The following is a 25699-nucleotide window of genomic DNA, read 5'->3' on the forward strand; positions in this document are numbered from 1 at the left end:
CAGTCTGTGTCTTTTGATTGGAGCATTTAGCCCATTTACATTTAACGTGAATATTGTTATGTGTGAATCTGATCCTGTCATTATGATGTTAGTTGGTTATTTTGCTCGTTAGTTGCTATAGTTTCTTCCTAGCCTTGATGGTCTTTACAATTTGGCATGTTTTTGCAGGGGCTGGTACCGGTTGTTCCTTTCCATGTTTAGTGCTTCCTTCAGGAGCTCTTTTAGGGCAGGCCTGGTGGTGACAAAATCACTCAGCGTTTGCTTGTCTGTAAAGTATTTTATTTCTCCTTCACTTATGAAGCTTAGTTTGGCTGGATCTGAAATTCTGGGTTGAAAATTCTTTTCTTTAAGAATGTTGAATATCGGCCCCCACTCTCTTCTGGCTTGTAGAGTTTCTGCTGAGAGATCAGCTGTTAGTCTGATGGGCTTCCCTTTGTGGGTAACCCGACCTTTCTCTCTGGCTGCCCTTAACATTTTTTCCTTCATTTCAACTTTGGTGAATCTGACAATTATGTGTCTTGGAGTTGCCCTTCTCGAGGAGTATCTTTGTGGCGTTCTCTGTATTTCCTGAATCTGAATGCTGGCCTGCCTTGCTAGATTGGGGAAGTTCTCCTGGATAATATCTTGCAGAGTGTTTTCCAACTTGGTTCCATTCTCCCCATCATTTTCAGGTACACCAATCAGACGTAGGTTTGGTCTTTTCACATAGTCCCAAATTTCTTGGAGGCTTTGTTCATTTCTTTTTATTCTTTTTTCTCTAAACTTCCCTTCTCTCTTCATTTCATTCATTTCATCTTCTATCAGCGATACCCTTTCTTCCAGTTGATCGCATCTGCTACTGAGGCTTCTGCATTCTTCGCGTAGTTCTCGAAACTTGGCTTTCAGCTCCATCATCTCCTTGAAGCCCTTCTCTCCATTGGTTATTCTAGTTATCCATTCTTCTAATTTTTTTTCAAAGTTTTTAACTTCTTTGCTATTGTTTTGAATTTCCTCTCGTAGCTCAGAGTAGTTTGATCGTCTGAAGCCTTCTTCTCTCAACTCATCAAAGTCATCCTCCATCCAGCTTTGTTCCGTTGCTGGTGAGGAACTGCGTTCCTTTGGAGGAGGAGAGGTGCTCTGTTTTTTAGAATTTCCAGTTTTTTTGGTCTGTTTTTTCCCCATCTTTGTGGTTTTGTCTACTTTTTGTCTTCGATGATGGTGATGTACAGATGGGTTTTTGGTGTGGATGTCCTTTCTGTTTGTTAATTTTCCTTCTACCAGACAAGACCCTCAGCTGCAGGTCTGTTGGAGTTTACTAGAGGTCTACTCCAGACCCTGTTTGGCTGGGTGTCAGCACCGGTGGCTGCAGAACAGCGGATTTTCGTGAGACCACAAATTCAGCTGTCTGATAGTTCCTCTGAAAGTTTTGTCTCAGAGGAGTACCCGGTTGAATGAGGTGTCAGTCTGTCCCTACTGGGGGGGTGCCTCCCAGTTAGGCTGCTCAGGGGTGAGGGACCCACTTTAGGAGGCAGTCTGTCCGTTCTCAGATCTCCAGCTGCGTGCTGGGAGAACCACTACTCTCTTCAAAGCTGTCAGTCAGACAGGGACATTTAAGGCTGTGGAGGTTCTTGCTGAGTTTTTGGTTGTCTGTGCCCTGCCCCCAGAGGTGGAGCCTACAGAGGCAGGCAGGCCTCCTTGAGCTGTGGTGGGCTCCACCCAGTTCGAGCTTCCTGGCTGCTTTGTTTACCTAAGCAAGCCTGGGCAATGGCGGGCGCCCCTCCCCCGGCCTCGTTGCCGCCTTGCAGCGTGATCTCAGACTGCTGTGCTAGCAATCAGCAAGACTCTGTGGGCATAGGACCCTCCGAGCCAGGTGCGGGACACAATCTCCTAGTGTGCCGTTTTCCAGGCCCGTTGGAAAAGCGCAGTATTAGGACGGGACTGACCCGATATTCCAGGTGCCGTCTGTTTCCCCTTTCTTTGACTAGGAAAGGGAACTCCCTGACCCCTTGCGCTTCCCGAGTGAGGCAATGCCTCGCCCTGCTTCGGCTCGCGCACAGTGCGCTTCACCGACTGTCCTGAACCCACTGTTAGGCACTCCCTAGTGAGGTGAAACCGGTACCTCAAGCAGAAATGCAGAAATCACCCGTCTTCTGTGTCACTGGGGCTGGGAGCTGGAGACCGGAGCTGTTCCTATTCGGCCATCTTGGCTCCACCCTAACCAGTAAACTTTTTAGTAAACAGGTCTTTCCATATATATATGAAGAAAGTTTTGGGGGCCATCTGAAAACAAAACATGGTACCTCTTGATCAAAGATTATGACCAGCGGATACCTACCCTAATAGGAATATTTTTGGCTCTTCTGAATATGCAAATTTGTCACCATTCCTTCTTGTGGCTCCAATTATTCCGGTTATTGCAATTTATTGTTTATCTGTTGGTTGCTAGCTACAAACTGCTTTACCCTTGTCCTTATTTATCTATCACTTGTAAAAAATTTTTGATTGATTCATAACTTTATTCGGCATTGTAATGAGAATGAGGACACAGTGGTGTGGCTGGGTTTGATAATTAGTAAAGAATGGATGGTAACGTTGGTTCCTCCATTCATTGGCTTTGTGTCTTTCTTGCCTCTCCATGTGTCATTTTTCCCTTTTGCTAATGAAGGTGTTTCAGGTAACATCCAAGGTCCTTTGCTTATCAAATAGTCTATGATTGTTTCCCCTACTAGAGAGTTAAAAAGTAAATAAATGTGTGTACTTCTCTGAAAATAGGCTGCTTTCCTCATTGCATTCATTAGTGTTTGCTCTCCTTGTTACAGGAGATGAATGTTATATAAATAAAGATCTCCATCTTGGCCAAATGATTACATCATTTTTCTCAAAGGGGGAAGTATAAGAAAAACTGCTACGTAGTCTTACCTCTAGGTAGGCAACCCATTACTATGAAGAGTTTAGTGTGATAGTAAAAACTTTTCACTACTTCTCTGTACAACACTCTCTTTCCACCATCCAACAAACATTTATTGAGTGCCCACTTTCTTCCAGCCTGAAGATTTAACACAAAACAAAAGGACACACTCCCTCCCTTTATGAGTTTATATTCCAGTAGAAGAAGTAAAAAAAAAATACTACAATTATTTGTTGAATGGTGATAGGCACCATGAAGAATAATAAAACAGAATAAGAGAACTAGGGAACACTAGGAGAATGTGTGTCCAATTTTTAAACAGTAGCGCAGAAAGATATCTCTGATGAGGTGACATTTGACTGGAGTTCTGAAGAAAATGAGGAAGTGACTCAAATGTTTATTTGAGGAAAAAATCCTCCAGGCAGAGGGAACAGGTGTAAAGACCCTGACACAGGAGCATTTTTGGTATGTTCCAAGAATGTCAGAATGCCAATGTGGCTGTTGTAGAATATACAAGCAGGAAATGTTAGAAGATAAAATAAGAGTTGTCATGGGAGCAAATTATGTGGTGCTGTGGGCCTCTGGAACACTTAGGCTTTGACTGGGTGAGAGGGTCTGCCAGTGCAGTGTTTTGAGCTTTGGAACTACACAGTATACTGATAATTGAAATCAACCAATCATACTTAGCATTTCTACACATCTGTGTGTAGGCATTCTTTAAACCCATTTTATTCGTGTGTTCATTGTGTTTTAAAAGAACCACTCTAGTTGCTGAGTAAAGACTATAACATCTCCTGTATGTTGAAAAGAAGGTTATTTAAAATAACTTCTGAAAAATACACATAATAAAATGAACAATTTAATGCATACTTCTGCATTTGAACATAGAACACAAAAAAAGTTTACAAAAATATTTTGAAATTCTACATGAGTGATTAATAAATTGTCTACATGAATAAATTATTGTAGAAAAGTTCACAGCCTGCTGGTTTTGAAATTTAATAATGTATTGTCTTTTAATGTTTTTTTAGTCATAGTCTTTACTGAGATATATTAATTATAGGCAAGTTAATATGATTGTCATTTTTAATAGATGGAGAAAAATGTGGTACAGACTATGTGACTTAAAACATATTTATGGTCAGTCTTTTATATATACACTTTAAAATAACTGTAAGCATTATGTATACATTCCTACACATTTGCATATAGGCGGTACATATTGCTTAGAGAATTTAAAAATGTATATATACACACACACAAATGGATATATGCACACACACATACATCACTTAGAAATATTTATACATGTGTATGTATATATCCTAATTCCTCGTTTAAAGATTTTTAGAATGTTTTAAAACTTAACATAGCTCTGTGAAGTCAATTTTTCCCTTAAAATACTTCACCTAAAGCTCTAAACACAGTGTAGGCTCACTGAAGGCAAATGATTAGCATCTAATCACATGTTCTGAATATTTGGGGGATGCTTTCACTCTCAACACTGACAAATGGGAAATATCTTATTGAATATTTTACCTACAAACAATTCATATGCCACTCAGAATGTCTTTTACCTAATCTTAGATTTTTTTCCTTCACAATTAATAATAGAATCTAAGTCAAAAGGAGGATGGAAAATTTTCTACCTATCAATCATTCTCCAAGTTTTCCACCTCATAGCATAATTATTAAATGAAATTATACACATGAAAGCACTTTGAAAAGAGCTAGGCAAATGTGAATTATCATTTTCAGAAATTTCTGCTAAATTTTAGCTCTGCTTCCTAACTAGATGCATAACTTTCGGACATTCCTACAGTGACTCCCAGGATCAGGAGACCTTTTTTCCCTTTAACTCTTGATGTGGCTGGGTCTTTCTTGCACCTCATATCTTATCTTCCTTGTCACCACCTCAGGGAGTGTTTCCATGACTCCCCAAACAAAATAGTTTCCTCTTATTATTCTCTTTCCGGAGCCCTATTTCTTTCTTCACGAGACTTACCATAGTTTGTAATACTTAAATCCTAACTGATCCCTTCACCTGGAGAAAGCTTTATCAAAAGTGTCTTTGTAATTTGTTACTTTGCTTATAGAACTCTAATTTTCATGAGGAAAGAAACCATGCCAATTTTATTCAATAACGTATCCACAACACTAATCACAAGGCTTGGCTCAGAACATTTGCAAAGTGAGGACAATAATAATTCATTAGTTACGTCAAAATATTGTATAATGATCAAAAGAGATTATTTACATAAAAATGCCTCCCACTCTTATAGAAATAGGCAAATTTAAGGTGCTGTGATTATCTTGAGGAATTAAAAGTTTACCAACAACCTTCAATGTGAGGCACAAAGAGTATAGAAGTCCTAGACCAGCAAATAAGTAAGTTTTATCATTCTGGTTTTTGTCTTAAAATCCCAGTGTGGAATGATGGGAGAATACCAAGATCATGTGGACAATACCTTGCTTAAGTTTAGAGGTAGGTAGATGAAAGGCAGAGGAGACCTACAACCAAAGCTAGACCACCGGCCACTACTGCTCATTTTGCCTTTGACGTTACATGACTCAGAGTGGAAAAAAAAATGTTCCCCAAAGCACAAATAACAGTTAATGTGAGTATAGCTATTTCATGACAAAATGAAGTGCAACCTGGTACCCTATAGTCTCTTCAGTTAGAAAATGACTTAATATGCTTTTTTTAACTTTTGTTTTATGTTCACAGGTGCATATGCATGTTAGTTTTTAGATAAACTTGGATCACAGGGGTTTGTTGTATGGATTATTTCATCACCTAGATACTACGCCTAGTACCCAATAATTATTTTTTCTGCCCCTCCCTCATCTCACCCTCCTTCAGATATGAATACCTTATAGGTTTTCATTCTTTTCATACCTGAATCATCTTTGGTGGACTACTACTGATAGCTTTGTATGTTTCATATTTGTACAAAGACAGCAAAAATTGAAAATTTTCAACATCTGTATACAATTGCTCAAGACTTTGGCTTTATCACTGAGTCTTCATCAAAGTAGTATGTCTAGTTGTTTTTTCTGTTAATTATCATATGGTTTTACACCAATTTAGGACTACAGTTGCTATCTGCTAGCACCAGAAATGGATTTTTCTCTATTTTATATTCTGTAGCAGAAAGGAGAGAAATACAAGGAATTACACAAAATATTCTGCATTTTGGAGGGCAGAGAACAATTTATGCATCAAGACTACAAGATTAATGAAGACTACATCCTTTTAGGTTTACTTCCTGTGTTACAATCACATTTATTATTTGCTATCCTTATCTGAACATACAGGAAGTTGTATTTAAATTTTTATTTCTATTTATATGCTGGCAGATGTAGATATTTTAGTCAAAATCAAATGCATATTCTAAGGCAAGGCAGCAGAATTAAATACAAGGAACGGAGATATTACTTGTGGTTTGTATGAACAGGCGATGCTTGTTTGAGATGGTGGATGGTGGTATTTAGTCTGGAATGTCAAGACTAGTGTGATCTCAACAACTATATATCAAAATGAGAAATATTTTAGGCACATGAAATAAATATCTGACATTTTCTTTTAAGAAAATACAAGCACTTGTAATCCCAGCACTTTGGGAGGCCGAGGCGGGCGGATCACGAGGTCAGGAGATCCAGACCACGGTGAAACCCCGTCTCTACTGAAAATACAAAAAATTAGCCGGGCGTGGTGGCGGGCGCCTGTAGTCCCAGCTACTCGGAGAGGCTGAGGCAGGAGAATGGCGTGAACCCGGGAGGCAGAGCTTGCAGTGAGCCGAGATTGCGCCACTGCACTCCAGCCTGGGTGACAGAGCAAAACTCCGTCTCAAAAAAAAAAAGAAAGAAAATACAAGCAGTCCAAATTAATACATGCAGAAGCATAGGAATAAAGAAGGCCATAAAGGTAATTTGAGTTTGGATATGGAAGTTCTTTACCATTATGTGAAAACATAACATTTTAAAAAAGAAACAGTGGATCCTGACCAGGTTTTGAGCAACAGATTGGAATGATTAAGACTTTGGCAAAATCAGCCTTGCAGGTATAAATTAAAGTGCAAACAAAATCATAGAATTAAGATTTTTGAACAGTCAAGAGATCAAGCAGTAGGACCAGATAAGAATAGCTAAAATAAGAATTGTGGCTGTTCAAACCTTCTAAGACAGAAGAACTCCAACAAGACGTTTTATTAGGAATATAAAGCTCAAAAACTGTATGAAAATAGGTATACAATTTCACAAATTTGCTGAAATAATGATGTGCTCCTAAATGAGGCATTTAAATTTTTCATCAGCTGACAAATGATAGCAATTTAACAATGACTATTAATTGAGGTAAAGTCAATGGCAATTTAACTTTGCATTCTGAGAAAGACAATTGAAAATATACAAGAATAGCATATATAAATTAATTGAGATAATATGATAAAAATGAAAACAGCTCTAGACTAATCAGGAGATATTTTCTCACAAGTCAGCATGCTTCTATGGAATTGGGTTCCCTATTTGCAACATAATAAATATGGGTAGGCTATTTCACACAGCTTCTTCCAGCTTTCTTAAATTCTAAGACTATGACTCAAGAATTGAGGAATTCAAATTAGGTAGTTTCTAAGATCTAGATTCTTACATCTTTAATTTTTTAATTTACAGTTTTCTTAATACAATAATTAGATTTACCAATAATTGGATTAAATTATATTGACTTTTTTGGTGGTATGTATATCTGTGTATGTGTGTGTGTGTTTGTGTATATGTGCATGAATATATATATATATATATATGTGCAAATGTATTGCGGTAACTTTTTTCCTAACATTAAGTTTAATCACTAACCCCCATAGTTTTATTGTATTGTAATTGACATGTGTTGAACTACACATATTTAACTATACAGTTTGATATATTTTTACAAATGCATATGCCTGTGAAACCATTAGTACACTCCAGATAATGAAACATTCATCACATTAAAGAGTTTCCTTGGGATCCTTTAAAGATGTCCCTCTGGTCACTGTTTACTCTATCCCCAGGCAACCACTAAACAACATTCTGTCACTATTCGTAAATTTTTATTTTCTAGAAATTATGTTAATGAAAAACACAAAATATGTACAGTTGACCCTTGGATAATATGAGCTTGCACTTCACAGGTCCACTCGTACATGGATCTTTTTAAAACAAAATTTACACTGAATATTCCTGTCTGCCTCTCCTGCCTTCTCTTTGCTTCCTCTACCTTTTCTGCCTCTGCCACCCCAGGACAAAAAAAACAACTTCTCTTTCTCTTCCTCCTTGGCCTACCCAACATGAAGACAATGAGGATGAAGATCTTTATGGTGATATATTACATATAACAGGTAAAATATGTGTTAATTGACTGTTTATGTTATTAGTAAGGCTTCCAGTAAATAGTGGGCTATTAGTAGTTAAGTTTTGGGGAAATCAAAAATTATACATAGATTTTTTTACTGCACAGGGGGTTGTTGCCCTTAACCCCTGTGTTATTCAAGGGTCATCTCTACTTCTTTTCGGTCAGGCCTCTTCGCTCAGCATAATTATTTTGTGATTCATCCATCTTATAGCATGTGTCAATAGTTCATTCCTTTTCATTGCTAAGTAGTATTCCATTGCATGGATATCCCATGAATATATCACAGTTTGGTATATATTCACCTTCTGATGAACTTGGTTTGTTTCCGGTTTTGGAATATTACAAATAAAGCTCCTAGGAATATTTATGTACAAGAATTTGTGTACATATGCAGTTGCAGTGTTTTCAGCAAGAAATCTGTCATCCTTATCTTTGTTCCCCTGCACATAATATACCTATAACTACTTTCAAGAGTCTATCTTTATTGCTGGATGTGAGCAATTTTATTATAATTTACCTTTGTGCAGTTCCCATCCTATTTCTTGTGTTTGGGGTTCATTGGGATTTTTAGCTCTATGGGTTTATAGCTATGATCAAATTTAGATAAATTTTGGTATTGCTTCTTCAAATATTTTGTTTCCTAATCCTCCTTTCTCTCTTATTTGCTTCTGCCCCTTGGAGGACTCCAAGTATACATATGTTTTGGCTGCTAAAAGTTGTCCAACAGTTCATTGACACTGTGCTCGTTTTTGTTTATTTATTTTTATTCTCTTTGCTCGTGGTTTGGATCATTTCTATTGCTATGCTTTAAATTTCACTTCCCTTTTCTTCTGCCATATCAACTCCATTATCAGTGCAGTTATTTTCCACTCCATATGTTGTTGTTTTCATTTCTAGAAGTTTGAGTTGGGATTTTAAAATATATATCCTTCATATCTTTCCTTAAATTTTGGAAAAAATGAAATGAAGTTATAATATTTTAATGTCATCGTTTGCTAATTCTAACATTTCTGACAGTTGTGGGTCAGTTTTTCTCCTCATTTGGGTTTGCATTTTCTGGCTTCTTTTCATGTTTAATGATTTTTGATTGGATGTCAGAAATTGTTAATCTTGTTATATTTTGAATATGTTTATGTTTCTTTATTACAGATTTTTTTTCTAGGAAAAAGTTGTTTGTTAGAAGGGCTTTAAACACTTGGGTTTTTATGGTTTATTAGTCATAAGCAGAGTCATGCCCAGTCTAGAGGAAATTACATGTATTGAGACAAAATTTTTATGAGTACTCTATGCTATGTACTGTGAATCATGAGATCTTCTAGTCTGCTGGTGGGTACAGGCAATCTTCTAAACCCTGTGTGTTGCCCTGTCATTCCCTCACATCCTTTTGGGTAGTTCATCCCCCAGGCTTGCATAGTTTCTTCATATGCACTCACTCAATGATTAGCTGAATGCTTGAAGGGACTTTCTATAGTTCCCTGAAATTCTTTCTAACCACAGCTCTCTACTCTCCTGTATGCTCTTTATGAACTCTTCATGTGCTCAAGTCAGAGTTTACTGGGATTTGCCTGTGCGTCCTCTCCCTGTGCCCTACTCTGGTAGCTCAAGAGAATAAGCTATATAACTGGGCTCATCTCATGTGTTTCTCTTCACTTAGAAATTATCATTCTTCATTGTCTGATGGTCACTTTCTGGAAACCATTGTGTTTGTCCATTTTGTGTCATTTCAGAATCGAAGCAGGTGAGGGTGATGGTAAATTATGTCTATGTTTTATCTATGTTGGACAAAAGCTTTATTCGATTTTTCAGCTTAAGGGTCTCTCAATCTCAAGATTTTTAGGAAGTAGGAAGGATATTCTACTTTTTAAAAAAGTCTCAGTTATGCAGTTAAATATATTGCTATAAATTACCATTTACCTCCAAGTAACAAACTACTTATTAAGGAATATCCATATAAAACCTTTAAACCATACCTACTCTATGTGTTATGTCAAGGTATACTTATCATCATAAAAAATCAGTAGTGTCACCTAGAAAAAGATAACTGGCCACCAAGAGAGATCTTTCCAAGATGGCCTTTAACTTGGTGAACTCAGTAGTGCCTAAAATCAGTCTCTTTACTTTAATAACTCAGAAAATGAGTCATGTCAATGTGCCTAAACATAGGGTAATTGGGATTTTTAGATGATGCAGTATATCGAATTATAGGATTCTATGCAGAAATAAACAAATGAAAGCAAAAACAAAAGAAATATATATGTGTATAATATGTGTGTATATATAGTATATATAGCATATTTTATGGTAAATATAAAATATATATTTCAAATATATGTACATATATTTTATGTATTTCACATATATTTATATATATATATGTGTGTACATGTATATATGTGTGTGTGTATTTTTCATATACATGTATGTGAAATATATATTTCATACACTATGCATATACACACATATACACAGTTGTATATTTTTATATACAATATATACACACACACATGAAATATATATATATATTTCACCTACTATATGTATCCAGGCTCTGTTAGATACATTGATAATGACATGTCAAAATACTCATTTATGAACTTACAAGGAGAAATATAATTGTCATGAAGATCAAACAGTCATTTTACTCTAATATGTTTGTCCTCTTTCTGTATGTAAGCAACATGAAAAGTCAGTAGCATGCCTAGTGATGAAGAATTTGTATGTGAAATGTAATAAAACCAGTTTATTGGAAATGCATTTACTGTGGCAATATCCATATTTAAGAACATATTTCCAAATAGAATCAGTGAAGAATATAAATTTGAGTCTATAAACATTGACTCAATTCCTGCCTTGAGTTGTTAAACATTACACTACATCTTAAAACACGATTTAATTTGAAAAAAACTTTTCTCTATGTTAGATTCTGAGTGACATTTGGTTTTAAGATAAAGATCAGTGTGGGCTTTGAAATAATATTGCATTCCAGCTACTAACTAAACTGACTTCCTTAGAACATTTATAAATGTTGTAGAAACCATTCTAAGGAATCCCAAACATTACTGTTTGGTTGAGGCTTTATTTTGCACATATGATTTTAGTGACACAAAGAGAACACTGAATTTGGTTGACAGACATTATTATCACCTTTCATTTCAATGGTATAATTTGTAAAGCCCATTCAAGCTTTTCTATATTTCATTCTACAGCATTAAGAAACTTCATAATTTTCTTGAATCGATTGCATACATCTGCATGCCACAGTCTTTTTGTGGATCAGATTGACTTTTTTGTATTTAGAAATAATGTTACTGGATACTAAAGAGGCTTAAAAGAATGTATTTGTCCAGAAGTTCCCTTTATACCACCCAGAACTCTTCTGCCTTTGTAGTAGCCATGTAGCAGTAACTAACTAGCTTGATTTTGCTTGAGGAAATCTGCCTTTATGCCTCTTAGAGAAAATTACTCTTAACCATGTTGTAAAAATAAAAGTATAAAAAAACTAACTTCCATTCAAATTGCTACCCTATAAAAAGATTATTGTGTACTTTGGAAATAGTTTTATTTGATGAGGGGAAAATGTACAATGTTTGGCAGAAATTAGCTATCAAACATTTCAGATAATTTACTGAGAAGTGAAGTTTTCATAAATAATGAGTTGTGTGTTGATGGTGTTACTGTATGGTCACTATTAGACATGATTTCTTTCTAGGGAAGTCTCAGAGAAAGACTATGAATTGAAGAAAGGAACCTGTATCAAACTACATGTTTTTGAGAAAATTAAATTTCCATACTTACATAAGTAATAATAGCAAGGTAATATATATTAATATTACTATATTAACATTTGTTCTTTTTAAACAAATTCTTACAAGAACCTTTAATTAATATAAAAGCTCATATAAAATATACTTATTTTCAACTTGATTATATTTCATCTACAACTTATCTTCTTGTACTTTCACTTTAAATGCTTGAGTTTTATCATTTAGATCATTTAATCTATGTATCTAACATAATACAATAGCAGAACTGTAATGTGCTAGCTATAATGTTCTGGGCAAGAGGTAAACAAACTATTCCTTAGAGATTTTATTGTCTTCATCAAGCTGCCTCAGTATGAATAGAATTTGAAGATGTATCAATAAGAATACAATGCACCATTTTTTAAACATTGTGCTTCTGTTTCTGCCAGCAACTGGCCACTACATGTATTGGAGGCATTTAATATCATCTAGTTGCACTGTAAGAGCCACTTTTTCTTCCAGGGAAATAAATATTTCCCTTAAACTATTTTTAAAACAACAGATGAGATCAATAACATTGAAGAAATAATACGAGCATAAAGTCTTTCAGCTTTACTTCTCAAGCTATACTAGAGGAGACTTTAACAAGGTATTGAGACAATAAAAGAGTATAAGGTGAGGAATAATATTAATCTAATGCTTAGCTATTAAAAATCTACATTATAAAGGCACTCGGTATTTGGATGAATAAGGAAGTACTGTTTGGTGAGCATCCATGATGAAACCTCTCCTAACTTTCCCTAAAAATCCCAGAAGGTAGAAGAAAGGAAAGGATATCCATTGAAATTTAGAACTGATTAACATAAGGTATTTCTACTAACTGCAAAGATAAACCCAGTTAAGAAAAACAAATCACTCTATATAGAGATGGAGAGCTATCCTTCTTTGCTATGAATTACAACTCTCACATTATCAGAGCACGATTTCTCAGATTTCTTTTTAAAGTAAACTTGCAAATATGGTTAAAAATGAAAAGCAAAAATAAACTATTATATTTTAAGAGGAGAAATAAATTATAGTTATGATTTGATCACAAGAATCTGGGTATCAAATCTCAAAGTATATTAACAAACACAGGTAAAAAGACAAACAATACTAAAATTAAAACATCTTACATACCTTCTAAATCATAGGTGAAGATAAATGGCAGGTAGAGTAAGTCATTGATGGTAAAGGAAGAGGGAGAAAGGATATATCAGAAAGAAAAAAAAGTTCCAGAAATCTATCTTCCCCTCTTTAAATCCAGAGGAAATTACACAATAAATATATTTTTAATGCAAAGTCATGAGAAATACACAATAATCACCAGCAAACTAAGAGAGTGAGGATATTCTAGATGGCATAAAGCAGATGACTGTAGACTGGGAGCAAAATCTACTTAAAAAACAGAAGAACATACTACTCCAAATAGAAACCAGAAGGCAGAAAGCATTTAAATACAGAGAAAGACAAAAGAAAGAAAGGAAACATTAACGGCAAGAAAACAACAAAACACATTTATCTCCTAAAAGAACTCTGAAGAGAACCAGGAACAGAAGAAATGAAGGATGAAAAACATGAGACGTCGTCCAAATAAAATTAATTAAATGTAGGTCCCTACGCTCAGAGCAGCCAACTTAAGAACAGGAACCAAGGCTAAATCACTCAACACTGCTCTCTAAAGTCATAGTTCTGACAGGACACTCTTAGAGTGACCATGGTTGCTAGGGACTGATAAAGCAGTGTTTGTGATAATTCATTCACTATATGCAACCTCATATCCAGACTCTCTCTCAAATATCACCTGAAAACTTTACTATAATAAAAAAAGATGTCACATAAAGAGCATGACTTGTTACTGCTTAAGAAATACACTCCATCTTTCAAAAGGTAATTTGCCTCCTTCTCCACAAGATGTAAAAATAAAAGCAATCTTCTGTATTTTGAGAAAATGTTGCCACATCAATAAAAGAGACAAATCAATATCAACAAACTGAAAAACTCCAAAGAAACAGAATTAACTTAAGAAAGAGATGGTGTTAAAATGAGTAAAATGGATATTTCTCTGGTGATTCAAGAAAAATAAACCATATTCTGAAATTAAATGTATGCATCAAAATCAAAAAGAGCAAAACAAAACAAATACCTTCAACACATAAAATTTAAATATTTAGTTTTTATACAAGATGTTAGATCACTACCTCATACCACACACAATTGCCAGGATGGTTAATAGAATGTCAATCAAGCTGTTTAAAAAAGCGAACTATACAAGCAATAGAAGACTTCAGGTAATGGTGTACTTATTTTTCCTTGCTGTATTTCCAGCATCTAGAAAAGTGTATGACAGAGTAGGTGCTCAATAAATATTTGTTAAATATTTGTTAAAGCCTCAATTTCAATTGGCTATACTTCCCAGAATGCCTTTGTCTCACTATAAAACCAGAAAAGTAAAATCGAAGAAGCTCTGTACTTGGGAACATTCACAGTGATTGGGGGCTAACACTGGCCTGAAAACTTGCAAAAGCTGTGAAAGTTTACACACTGAACTGTAAGACCATGGCATCTTATTCTGTTTCAGGAATGCCAGTAGCTAAATATAAAACCTATCCTTACCACTAACACGAAGGAGATTGAACTATTCATCTCTACAAAAATTAAATGTACCCAGAGTAAAAATGTATTGTTATTTGCATGTCTCACAAGGAAGAAACTGGCTCACCACCTCAAAATCTGGTGTGAATCTGGTACTCATCCAGAGCTTCCAATCAAATTTTTGTTGTCTTCCTCTTCAAATAAACAGCCAAGGTTCACTTGACTTTTGGGAAAATAATCCATGTAAGAAATTCCAAGGATTACTAAAAAAAACAAAATAAAAATAAGCAAAGACAATGTGGACAGCAAAAACAAAACAAATCTTCAAAATCGACAATATATCGATCCACAAATTAAAACAAAGGATGCTATTAAAAAAACAAAGAACAAAAAGAAATGTAAAATATATATAATTTTTAAAATGAAGAGTAATAAAACAACTCTGAGGAAACATTTATAAAAATTTTAAATTGGACAAAGATACAGATGATTGAAGAGAAAACAGTAGTGAATTAGAGAATCAATCCAGGAAGAACAGTGTCAGAATAGTTGAGACACTATCAACCAGACATATTGCCTTGGTTTGAAATCTAGATCCTTACCTTACTAGTTACGTGGCAGTGAGTGTCAGTTATGTTGTGTATAAATTAGGGAATATGACAGGATATCTTCATATTATTGTAATAAGCTGAATGTTAATATTAGTAAAATCCCCAGAACAGAACCTGGTATAAATACTGTATCAGTATTTATTAACAATTTAGTGTCCTTTCACACCTTTACTGGCTTTACTTATCTTTCAGCAGCTTATGGCTTGCTGCATTTACTCTTCTTTTTGTCTGGAAAATTTTTTATTCACATTTTTCATAAGTACCTTTCTTAAACCATTTGTTTCTGATGAATGATGTGAGATCATTCAAATATCATCGCTAGAGACTGCCCTATTCATCCTAAAACATAGCCCCATATCCCCTCTAATGCTTTACCTTACTTTATTTTTATTTATAACATTTATTTCAACCTGAAATTATAAGTGCATTAATGCCTTTGGTTATTGCTTATACCTACCACCGAAAGATATATTCCATGAAGCAGGAACATAGTTTATTGTTTTTATCCCTGTATGCTCAATGCCTAGAAAAGTCCCTGCCACATAGTGGGTGCTCAGTAAATATCTGTTCATCACAACACAGCAGAGTGGTTAAGAGCAAAAACTTTAGAATCAACCTGGCTGTGTTTCTTTTTTTTTTTTTTTTTTTTGAGACAGAGTCTCGCTCTGTCGCCCGGGCTGGAGTGCAGTGGCGCAATCTCGGCTCACTGCAAGCTCCGCCTCCCGGGTTCACGCCATTCTCCTGCCTCAGCCTCCGAGTAGCTGGGACTACAGGCACCCGCCACCGCGCCCGGCTAATTTTTTGTATTTTTTTTTTAGTAGAGACGGGGTTTCACCGTGGTCTCGATCTCCTGACCTCGTGATCCGCTCGCCTCGGCCTCCCAAAGTGCTGGGATTACAAGCGTGAGCCACCGCGCCCGGCCGGCTGTGTTTCAATTCCACTTCTATTAACAATTCTATGGCCTTCAGCAGTTTACTTAACTTTATTTTAGCCAAACTGGGATAATAGTAGCACTTTTTAAATATTCTGATGATTAAATACAAATAAAACACTTTGAGGTCTATTTGGCACATATTTATAGATGTCAGTTATTATTATTAGCTAAAATCTTTTGAAGGAATAACACCATGAATGAATTTATGAAGAAATAAAGGAATGAAAAGCATAGGTGAAACGGGACTTTATAAATTGCCTTGCTTAATTTTTTTACAATCAACATGTTTTTCTTTTTAACCATTTTAATGCTTAGAAAATGAATTTTAACACTAATAGAAATTTAAAAATCTGTATTTTGTTCTAATAGGAAAAAAGGCACAAGGCTTACAATTATTTTTCCCACTTCTCAGTTCTCTCTGCATCAAACATATTATCTTCAACCTTGAAGTTCATGTCAAGTTACTCCCAATGAGAATGACAGCAGTGCAAACATACCAGTTATTCTGTTACTCTCTTTTAACCCCAAAACCCCATAATCCAAGGTTTGTCCTTCTGTGCCCTGCTTGTAATTTGGGAGGCTGACCCCTGTGGACTGCATCTCCTTTGCTTTTTCGCTTCCAAGCTTCCCTTTGGAGTCAACCAATAAGAGACACTGATAGGGGATCAGAGAAAAGGAGAACAGAAAGTATGGTATTGCACTAGTTGGCCTCTATCTCCCCCAGCTCTGTGCCCAGTACCAACAGTGCCAGTGGCTACATCCCTCTATGGCCACAGCTACTGTAGGACTGCCCCTCTCCTGTAGATCCAAATTTTACTTCCCTTGCTCCTTTAGGCACAGGGAAGGTAAATGGCTCCCTGCTATTGCTAATCCCTAGGTGTCTCATCATCCCTGGTTGGTGTTTGTAAATCTGCCACCAATTCCGTAAATAGTCCCTTCATTAAGTAAGTTATTTCCAGTCAAAGTCTTTTAAATACTCCATCGATTTCTTGACCAACAGGCAGAAAATTATGTTTCATAAGATGGCTGTAGCATGTGACAAATGCAAAGGTTATGCTTTATTCACCATCAGCCCTCATGGCACAAAGGTAATAACTCTTTATGGAAGAAGGTGATTCTGTTTCTGTTTGTCATCTATGGGCATCTACTTGTTTTGGATTTCTTCCTCTTTCAGCTCCTGAAGATTTTTATACTAAGATATTGTAAGAGGGGTGGAAGTTGGGGAAGACTTCGAGCTATTTGACAAATGAAGTCTTTCCTTGATGAAGTCCACACCATGTTTTCTGCTAATGATTCCTGAAGAGAAATTAGGTTTTGCTAAATTCTCAGGAGTCATATTTTTATAATTTACATGACAATTTGGGATTGAAAATCATAGGGGAAAAATAATTTGGCATAAACATGTTTGAAAATTTTCTACCTAGACAAATTATGTTAGGTCTTCTGAGTATACATTTCTAAGATGAAAATAACCACTAAAACCTAACTAACTTCAGCTAAGAGGGCAGATGAGGACATTTTATGTTTGGTTTAAACTAGTCCTGTTCCTCCTCGCCACCATTGGCATTGTCTTTCCTGAATATTTGAATTTTTGAGGAAAAAAGTGGCTCTAAGGAGGAATACCTAGAGAAGAATAAAACCTTTGTCTGTGACAGTGAATATATATAGATACATATATATATATATTTTCTGAGACAGAATCTCACTCTGTCACCCAGGCTAGAGTACAGTGATGCAATCTCAGCTCAACAGTGAATATATTGTAAGTAAATACATATTTCTGTATTTTATGACATCCATGTTATATGATTTGGTAGAAAAACATCTGTAGAAACAAAGAAATGAATAAAAGTGTTCATCTGTTTAATGATTGCTTATATTATATTTGGTTAAATGCTATATATTTAAGAATATTCAAGTGCCTCTAATGATGTCTTCATAAAAATTTTAGATTATTTTGGGCATATGTCCTAAATTTAATCAATCAGTAAAACTAGATTAATATATTTCTTAAATGTAGGAAAAAGGAAAATATATAAATAATTTTATTTATGAAGGTTTTTATTACTTCCTTTAAAAATGCTATTTACAATGTTTCTCTTTTTTTCAGTTTTCTAACCTTAGTTTTAATGAAATAACAATAAAAATTTTGCCTTTTCTACATATAGCTTTCAATTTGAGTTTTGTTTTTTTCTGAACCAGGAAAAAAGACAGCTCTGTGATTTTATAAGTGGAACACTGAAACCACGCTTTCTGAGGCTTCAAAGGGGCTCTTCCTTAGAACTTACCCTTTTTTGTTGTTCTTCTTGTCAGTTGCATGCTGCCCTGTAGGAGTGAACATTAAGCCACATTAAAAGCTTTTTAACAGGTTTGTTTATTTGTTTTTAATGCAGAAATCCTGAAGTACATGGAGAAGAGAAGAAACCCATTTGAATGAAAGAAGCATTCCAAGTGACAGAATGTATCAGAACATTTAAAGAAGAAAGAAGGACATCATTTTGAATCATGAGGCCTACTGGAAAAATAAACAACAAAAAACAAGCAAGCAAAATACAGTGGAGAGAGCTGATAGAGCAGTAGAAAGTCTCCTGGAATATCCCCACAGGCCGCTGGTGTCTGGTAGGGAGGAGAGAGTGAGGGAGCCACTTTGGACATCCGAATCACTTTTAGCATACTTTACTTTTCCTAGGTGCAAAAGTAGAGAGGCAAGGAGACTATCAGTCTTACAATGCTGATGGTTAATAGGAGCTTGGTGGTGGTAGTCCGACCAGGGGAGAGAATTAGAGTGGTGTCCCCATCACCCACTTGTTTGTTGGCACCTTGTAGTCCTAAACGTGTGAACTTCTAGTTCCTACGGCTGAAGGAAAAACTGATCTAACAAAGAGGAGTAATGCTTTAAGTCTTATCAGAAATATAAGCCCTAGCACGAAGGAGTGTATCTAGTGCCTTCTTGAAAAAAAGATGGTTTTTTTTTGTTTTTTGTTTTTTGTTTTTTGAGACAGACTCTCTGTCACCCAGGCTGGAGTACAGTGGCGCTATCTCAGCTAACTGCAACCTCCACCTCCCCAGTTGAAGCAACTCTCCTGCCTCAGCCTCCTAAGTAGCTGGGACTACAGGCACCCGCCACTACGCCTGGCGAAATTTTGTATTTTTAGTAGAGGCAGGGTTTCACCATATTGGCCAGGCTGGTCTCCAATTCCTGACCTTGTGATCGGCCCACCTTGGCCTCCCAAAGTGCTGAGATTACAGACGTGAGCCACTGCGCCTGACCAAAAAAAAACCTTTTAATAGACTGAGGATGGAGGAAGTAAGAACAAAGTACAATAATGAGTGTCTGGAGAGGTTGGAGTAGGAGACCAGGCAGAGTAGCTTGGGAAAAAGGCAGGGAAAGGTGCAAACTGGATGCCAAGATAAGCTTGGCTTATTTCTAATTTTGCCTAAAGTGACATAATATAACTATGTCCCCAAGCACATGTAACATCTGATCCCATTGAGATGAGAAATTGCCTGAGAAATTCAGATGGAATTTATGCAGTAAGCAAAGTTGGAAAAGCATTTGATCATTCTATAGTTGCTTAGTCTCTCTAGCCTAGGAAACCATGGGATACTTAATTCAGCCATCTCCATCTAGGCCCTGTTATTAATTGTGTATTGCATAGTATGCTTGCAGGATCACAATTGCATCACAAAGATAATCTGACCCTGGCTGTGAGATTTGGAGATGACAACACAATTGTAAATTTATAAAATTTACTGCACCTGCTCAGGGGGACATAAGGCAACCGTGTTAATTTATTTCCCATTCCAGGGGAAAGGAAGGACTATGAAAAATATCATCCAAATCAATAGAACACAGTGATTAGACTATCTATTGTTTCAATAGTTTCATCAATCACTGACTGAATCTTCTAGTCTGCAGTTTAAAATCTAGTTAGTACTTTGTCCAATATGCTATAATACATACTAGCAGTCTGTAGAGGGTCTCTGTAATGAATTACTGCTACATTCACCAATTTTCTAATAATTCTGTCAAATCACCTTCTGGATTCCAATTTTCCATTTTTTTCAGTGATATACGTGACTATAATCCAACATTTTTGCAATTTCAACAAAAAACATTTGAACATGCAGTAAATCACTGGAGGTTACCGGGGAAGAAAGGACCTGCAGCCTTGAACAAAGACAGATTTAGAAATATGCTCAGCAATACCAGCAAATAGTACAGGAGAATCTAGGATAAAGGAAACAGACTGGAAAATAAACCGTAAGTTTACAGTCCTAGGATCCATTCTGAATTCTCAAGTGTGAGCCTCAGTTTCCTCCTACAATAAGAATTATACACAAAGTAAAATATAAACTCTGGCAACCACCTCACGTCTTAATCATATTTTCTTCCTATACACTATTTAGGTGTTGGGAACCAACCAACATTCATCCAGTTGCCCAACCTTCAAATATAAAAAGCCTTTTTAATTCCTTTTCCTTTAATTTTCATAGCCATTCAGACATCAAGTATTGTCAATTCTGACTCCTATATATCTCTAGAATTCAGCCGCTTTCCTATTTTCATTGTTGCTTCTTTAGTTCGTGCCCACCTCATCTCTTACTTGGATTATTATAATAGCTTTCGGATTGGACCTCCTCAAAGTTTCATTCTATCCTTGTATAACCTCCACAGTGCTCACTAGAGTATTCACTCTGAAAAAGAAATTGTCTTAGTCCATGTGGGCTGCTATAATAAAATACCATAAGCAGACAGCCTATAAACAACAAAGTTTATTTCTCACAATTCTAGAGGCTGGAAAGTTCAAGATCAAGGTGCTGATAGATTTGGTATCTGGTGAGGGCTGGCTTCCTCACAGTTTTCCCACTGAGTCCTTAGAGGGCAGAAGAGGTAAAGAGTTTCTTTTTGTCTTCTTTTGTAAGGGTTTGAATTCCATTGGAGGGCTTTGCTCTCATGACCTAATTACTTGCCCAAGGCTCCACCTCCTAATGCAATGACACCAGGAGTAAGAATTTCAACTTATGAACTTGGGGGAAACATAAACATTTGGACCATGAAAAAAGTTAATTTTTATAATCTTCTATTTTAGATGAGCCACAAAGACAAAATTCTACAATATAGGAAAAAACAAAACAAAACAACAACAAAAAACAACCTAGTCCTTTCAGGATCTGACCTGTACCTATCTCCTGTAAACACCCTTACCTACTACCATTGACATCTTAATGTCCCACTATCCACTGAATGAGCCATGTTCTTTTTTTGCTGGTCCTTCTGCCTGGAATGCTTTTCTTCCTCTTGCCCATTTAGCAAGCACTTAATCAATCTTTAAGATTCATTCCAAGTATCACTTCTTCATCCAAGTTGTCTCCTGAACCCTTTTCCCAATCAGGGAAAAGGAAGTCCACCTCTGCATCTCCCAAGAATCATGGACATGATTCTATTACATAGTTCTTATGTATTACTTAAATTATTCACTTGTAAATGTCTCTCCATCAGACTCTGGCTACCTAAACTTAGGGACCACATATTACTCTTCTTGAAATTCTTGGGCTTTAATACAATGCTTCATGCATAGTGAGGATGACATAACTATTTGCTGAAAGTAATATATGAGCTCTATACAAACATACGGTGGTTTTTTCAGATACTGTGGCTTTTTAAGCTAGGTTGACATTCTCTTAATTACACGTGTTATTTAAATTACTTTTTAGATATCATATATGAATTTCTAAATTTTAATTACTTATTGTTGCAAGATTAATAGGGATGGTAGTACCTTAAGGTGAACTGTTTTTTACACAAACCCCACTTTACAAACACATTCCTTTTGGCTCTCAGAAGGTGCTTGCTGAGGTACCTAATGGAGCAGTGGTAATAATTAACATTTCCAATCATCCTAAATTAGAACCAGCTCAAAAGAGAGAAAGTGAACTTTAAAAAGATGTTTTCCAGAGAATCATCTGGTAAGAAGCCATTTCTGGAAAATAATCTGTGCTATAAGGAAAAAAACAAGTGAAGTAAAAGTGGGATGTGGGCTTTGCTATTTTCAGCTCTTTGTTTTGCTTTCAACAAGGTGTCTCCAAACCTTGCTGTGAATTTTGTACATTCTGTCTGAGTCTCATAATCTGAAAAGGGGAAATGAAATCATGCCAAGCCATGGCACGGGGCATCAATGGGAGGAGTAACCTATATCATTAATTTAATGGCAATTATCTGTGGAGATGGTTCTGTGAAAAACAAAAAAATACATTAATTTGTTATACTATTTTGGATACAGCTCCAAAATAAACATTGCAGACTGAATAAATAAGCAAAAATATGGTAAGCCATGAACACATTATTGCAATTAGCCTTTATGTGTTTTTAGATCCTAGAAAGAAAAGTTCAGAGAATGAGAACCCCTGGACTGTCTCAAAAAAAAAAAAAAAAAACAGAAACGCGACGTGCTCTGAAAAGGAATATTTAACCTGGATTAATTCATAAAATAATAGGAGAAAATTTTTGCAGCCAGAATACTATGAATTTCAGTTGACTGAAGGTAAGAAAACACAAGCCTGTCAGTATCTCCCCATTTCTCCCTCCCTTTAGAGTTCACAAATAATTAAATCAATAAATGATTATTAAACCTGCTTTAATATTTCATTTTGTATAATTTTTGTTTTACTGCACATATTTCCTGTAAATAAATAAAAAGCTGTTAGACTCCATTCTTCTCTCCTGACATGAGATATCTAAAGAAAGGATAAGTATCCTTTTGTCATTTCATTTTGTAATGCAACTGTGCTGTGCATGGTACAATCACAGAACATATTAATGCATAGCTAATTCCTTTGTTTTCAGAACAACCTCATCTTTTAAAGCACAGCAGTTTTCCCAGATATGTTTTCCAGAATGCCAAATCCTAAGTAAATTGGTGAGTTTCTTCAGCATTATGCACCCAAAATGTAAGACACTTTAGATAAAGCTTTCTCTATGTGAAGGGATCAGTTAGGATATAACTATTACAATTTCTAGATCTGGGATATTGGTGGATAACTAAGCTTCCCAATAGATCACTCAAAATTAAATTGGTTTTAGCTATCCTTATCTTCCCTTGTGAACAAAAGCACAGGTAATTGCTTTACACAGGACATGTAAGTATGTGTGCACCAGGCACCTTTTTTCTACCATTTACACTCCATTCTCTGAGAGAATAAAAGATTTTATCAACCAAAAAATAAAACTGTAACTCTATTATTGGCCGTAAGACCATTGTCTCTGCACCCAGCATAGAGTATTTCTGTGCCCATAACTACTTGGACAATCTTAACATAACCTTTCGTTAACTTAAATATGTTAGAAATTTTCTTTCTTAGTCATTTGTAACAGCCAGCATAGCATACCATCATATATACGTACACATATAACCAGTACCTTGCAGATTACAGTATAACTGATGAAATAGTATTGTAAGTTATATGTTATATATTATTCCCAATTTACATTTTTTTCAGATGAGAAAACTGTGGCTCAAAAGTTGTGTTACTTGTTAGACATCACCAGACATTTAAGTGGTAAGCACAAGATGTGAACACAACTCTTCTCTATTAAACCTATTAGACCTGCACAGCCCAATATGGCAGCCACTAACCACAAGTGGCTGCACACACTTGATATATGACTAGTTTGAAACAAGAAGTGTTTTAAGTGAAAAATAGAGATGAGATTTTGAAAACTTGAGATGAATTAAAGGATGTAAGCTATCTCAATAATTTGTATATTGTTTGCATATTGAAATGATAATATTTTGGATGTACTAGGTAAAAGAAAATATATTACTAAAATTTATATCTCCTGCTTCTTTTTATTTTTTATAATGTGGCTCCTAGAAAATTTGAAATTTTATATGTGGCTTGCATTTTTGGCTCTTATTATATTTGTATTGGACAGCATCGTATTATACAATGCTGTCTAAATCTTTACAGGAAAATTTCAGTTGATGACCTAGTGGCTTTGAAGAAGCAGGAAAAACGCTTTTTAAATGTGAATTTTCCACCTCAAACTTACATATACACAGCTTATTTATATGTGTCAATAATGCTGATCACACTAGAAGGAAAATTATTTCTCTCAAGCGTGAGCTTCCTAATGTCAATGTGGAGAAACATCACATTCTGTGCTTTGTATATTTCTTTTTTCTCTAAAATGACTGTACTGTGCTATGCTATCAAGTATCATCTGTTCTTGTGAGGATTATTTGTGCTGCAAAATTCTCAACACCTGGATGCTCTGCATGACTGGCCAGCTCTCAGGATAATCAACAGTATATGGAATTACATTCTTATACTGCAGGAAGGCCACAGTCATTTAGCAGCTGTTCTCACACTTTCATCTACTTAAGATTGAGGAGGAGAGCTTTTAAAACTATACATTTCCAGAATTCCACTTTCATGGAATTTGATTCAGGAAGTTTGGGAAGTAGCCAGGAATGTTCCTTTTGTTAGACTTCCTGAGTGATTCTGAGGTATGTAGCCTATAGACGAACCTTTGAGAAATATTTCCTTAGAGTAAGGGCTGTGTGTGCATTTGGAAGCGGAGGAAATAAATGTCTGAGCAAATCATGTCTATCTCAGTCATCAGAATCCATCTTATTTTTATGAATTTGTTTATATTATCTATATTTTGTATAGCCTCAACATGAATCAACATTATGTCAAAAAATTGAAACTAATCAGAGATGGAATTATTATGGATACATATATTTTAAAGCACTGAGTTTAAAAAGGGCAAGTCTTTCTCAATTTCTAAAATTTCAATTTCATCATTTATAAAATGAAATAGAATTGTATCTTCACTACAATGTCACGATATATTTTAAAGTGCTATAAATATTGTTATTAATTATTTAAACTTTATCTACCAACAATACTTTAACTAGATGAGTATCTGGTAAGATGCAGTATTTAGCCTTCACTGTAGCTTGAAAATAAAATGCAGCCTGAGTTCTGAAACTAACTTTTGCATTTTAGGGTAAATTATTGAACTTATTTATTAAGGAATGCAAAAAAATTACTACGTTGGCAAAGATGTGGTATAAGTATGATATGACACATGTGGCTGATTTTTAATAATAAAAGATCAGCACATATAATAGGAAAAACATTTATTGCCTATATGTTAATAAAATCTACCAATTCTTTTACTTTCCCCATTTTATCTATCCTATCATAGAACACCAGAGAATACTAAAGTAAATGTACTACACAATTCTTTCCCAAGAATTCATTTCAATAAAATTGAGTGACCATAATGTGTAACACATCTTACTAAGTACATTATTATGAGAAAGCAAAAATCATGGTGTAGGCCTTGCAGCATAAAGCCTGTCAAATACAAGGCCATGTATAGAATCAGTATACATTAAACAATTGTTGAATAAGTAATAAATAAGTTAATAAATAAGCAAATGAACAAATGCAAATGTAGCAAATGCCTCTGTCAAAATTCAG

General features: G+C 35.4%; 1 long non-coding RNA gene across 2 annotated transcripts in view; it reads left to right on the forward strand.

The window, feature by feature from the left end:
• Positions 1-25699, forward strand: part of LOC129489473 (uncharacterized) — a 202663-nt gene that overhangs the window by 163301 nt on the left and 13663 nt on the right. The window contains exons 3-6 of one of the 2 annotated variants that reach the window (XR_008659995.2): positions 18598-20468; positions 22579-22749; positions 23052-23124; positions 23705-23764. This is a non-coding gene — a long non-coding RNA (uncharacterized lncRNA). Of the gene's footprint in view, positions 1-18597; positions 20469-22578; positions 22750-23051; positions 23125-23704; positions 23824-25699 lie in introns of those variants that run through there. The other variant, XR_010113675.1, reaches the window with a different exon arrangement.

The sequence above is a fragment of the Symphalangus syndactylus genome, chromosome 9, assembly GCF_028878055.3.
Source record: "Symphalangus syndactylus isolate Jambi chromosome 9, NHGRI_mSymSyn1-v2.1_pri, whole genome shotgun sequence".
Classification (NCBI taxonomy): Eukaryota; Metazoa; Chordata; class Mammalia; order Primates; family Hylobatidae; genus Symphalangus; species Symphalangus syndactylus.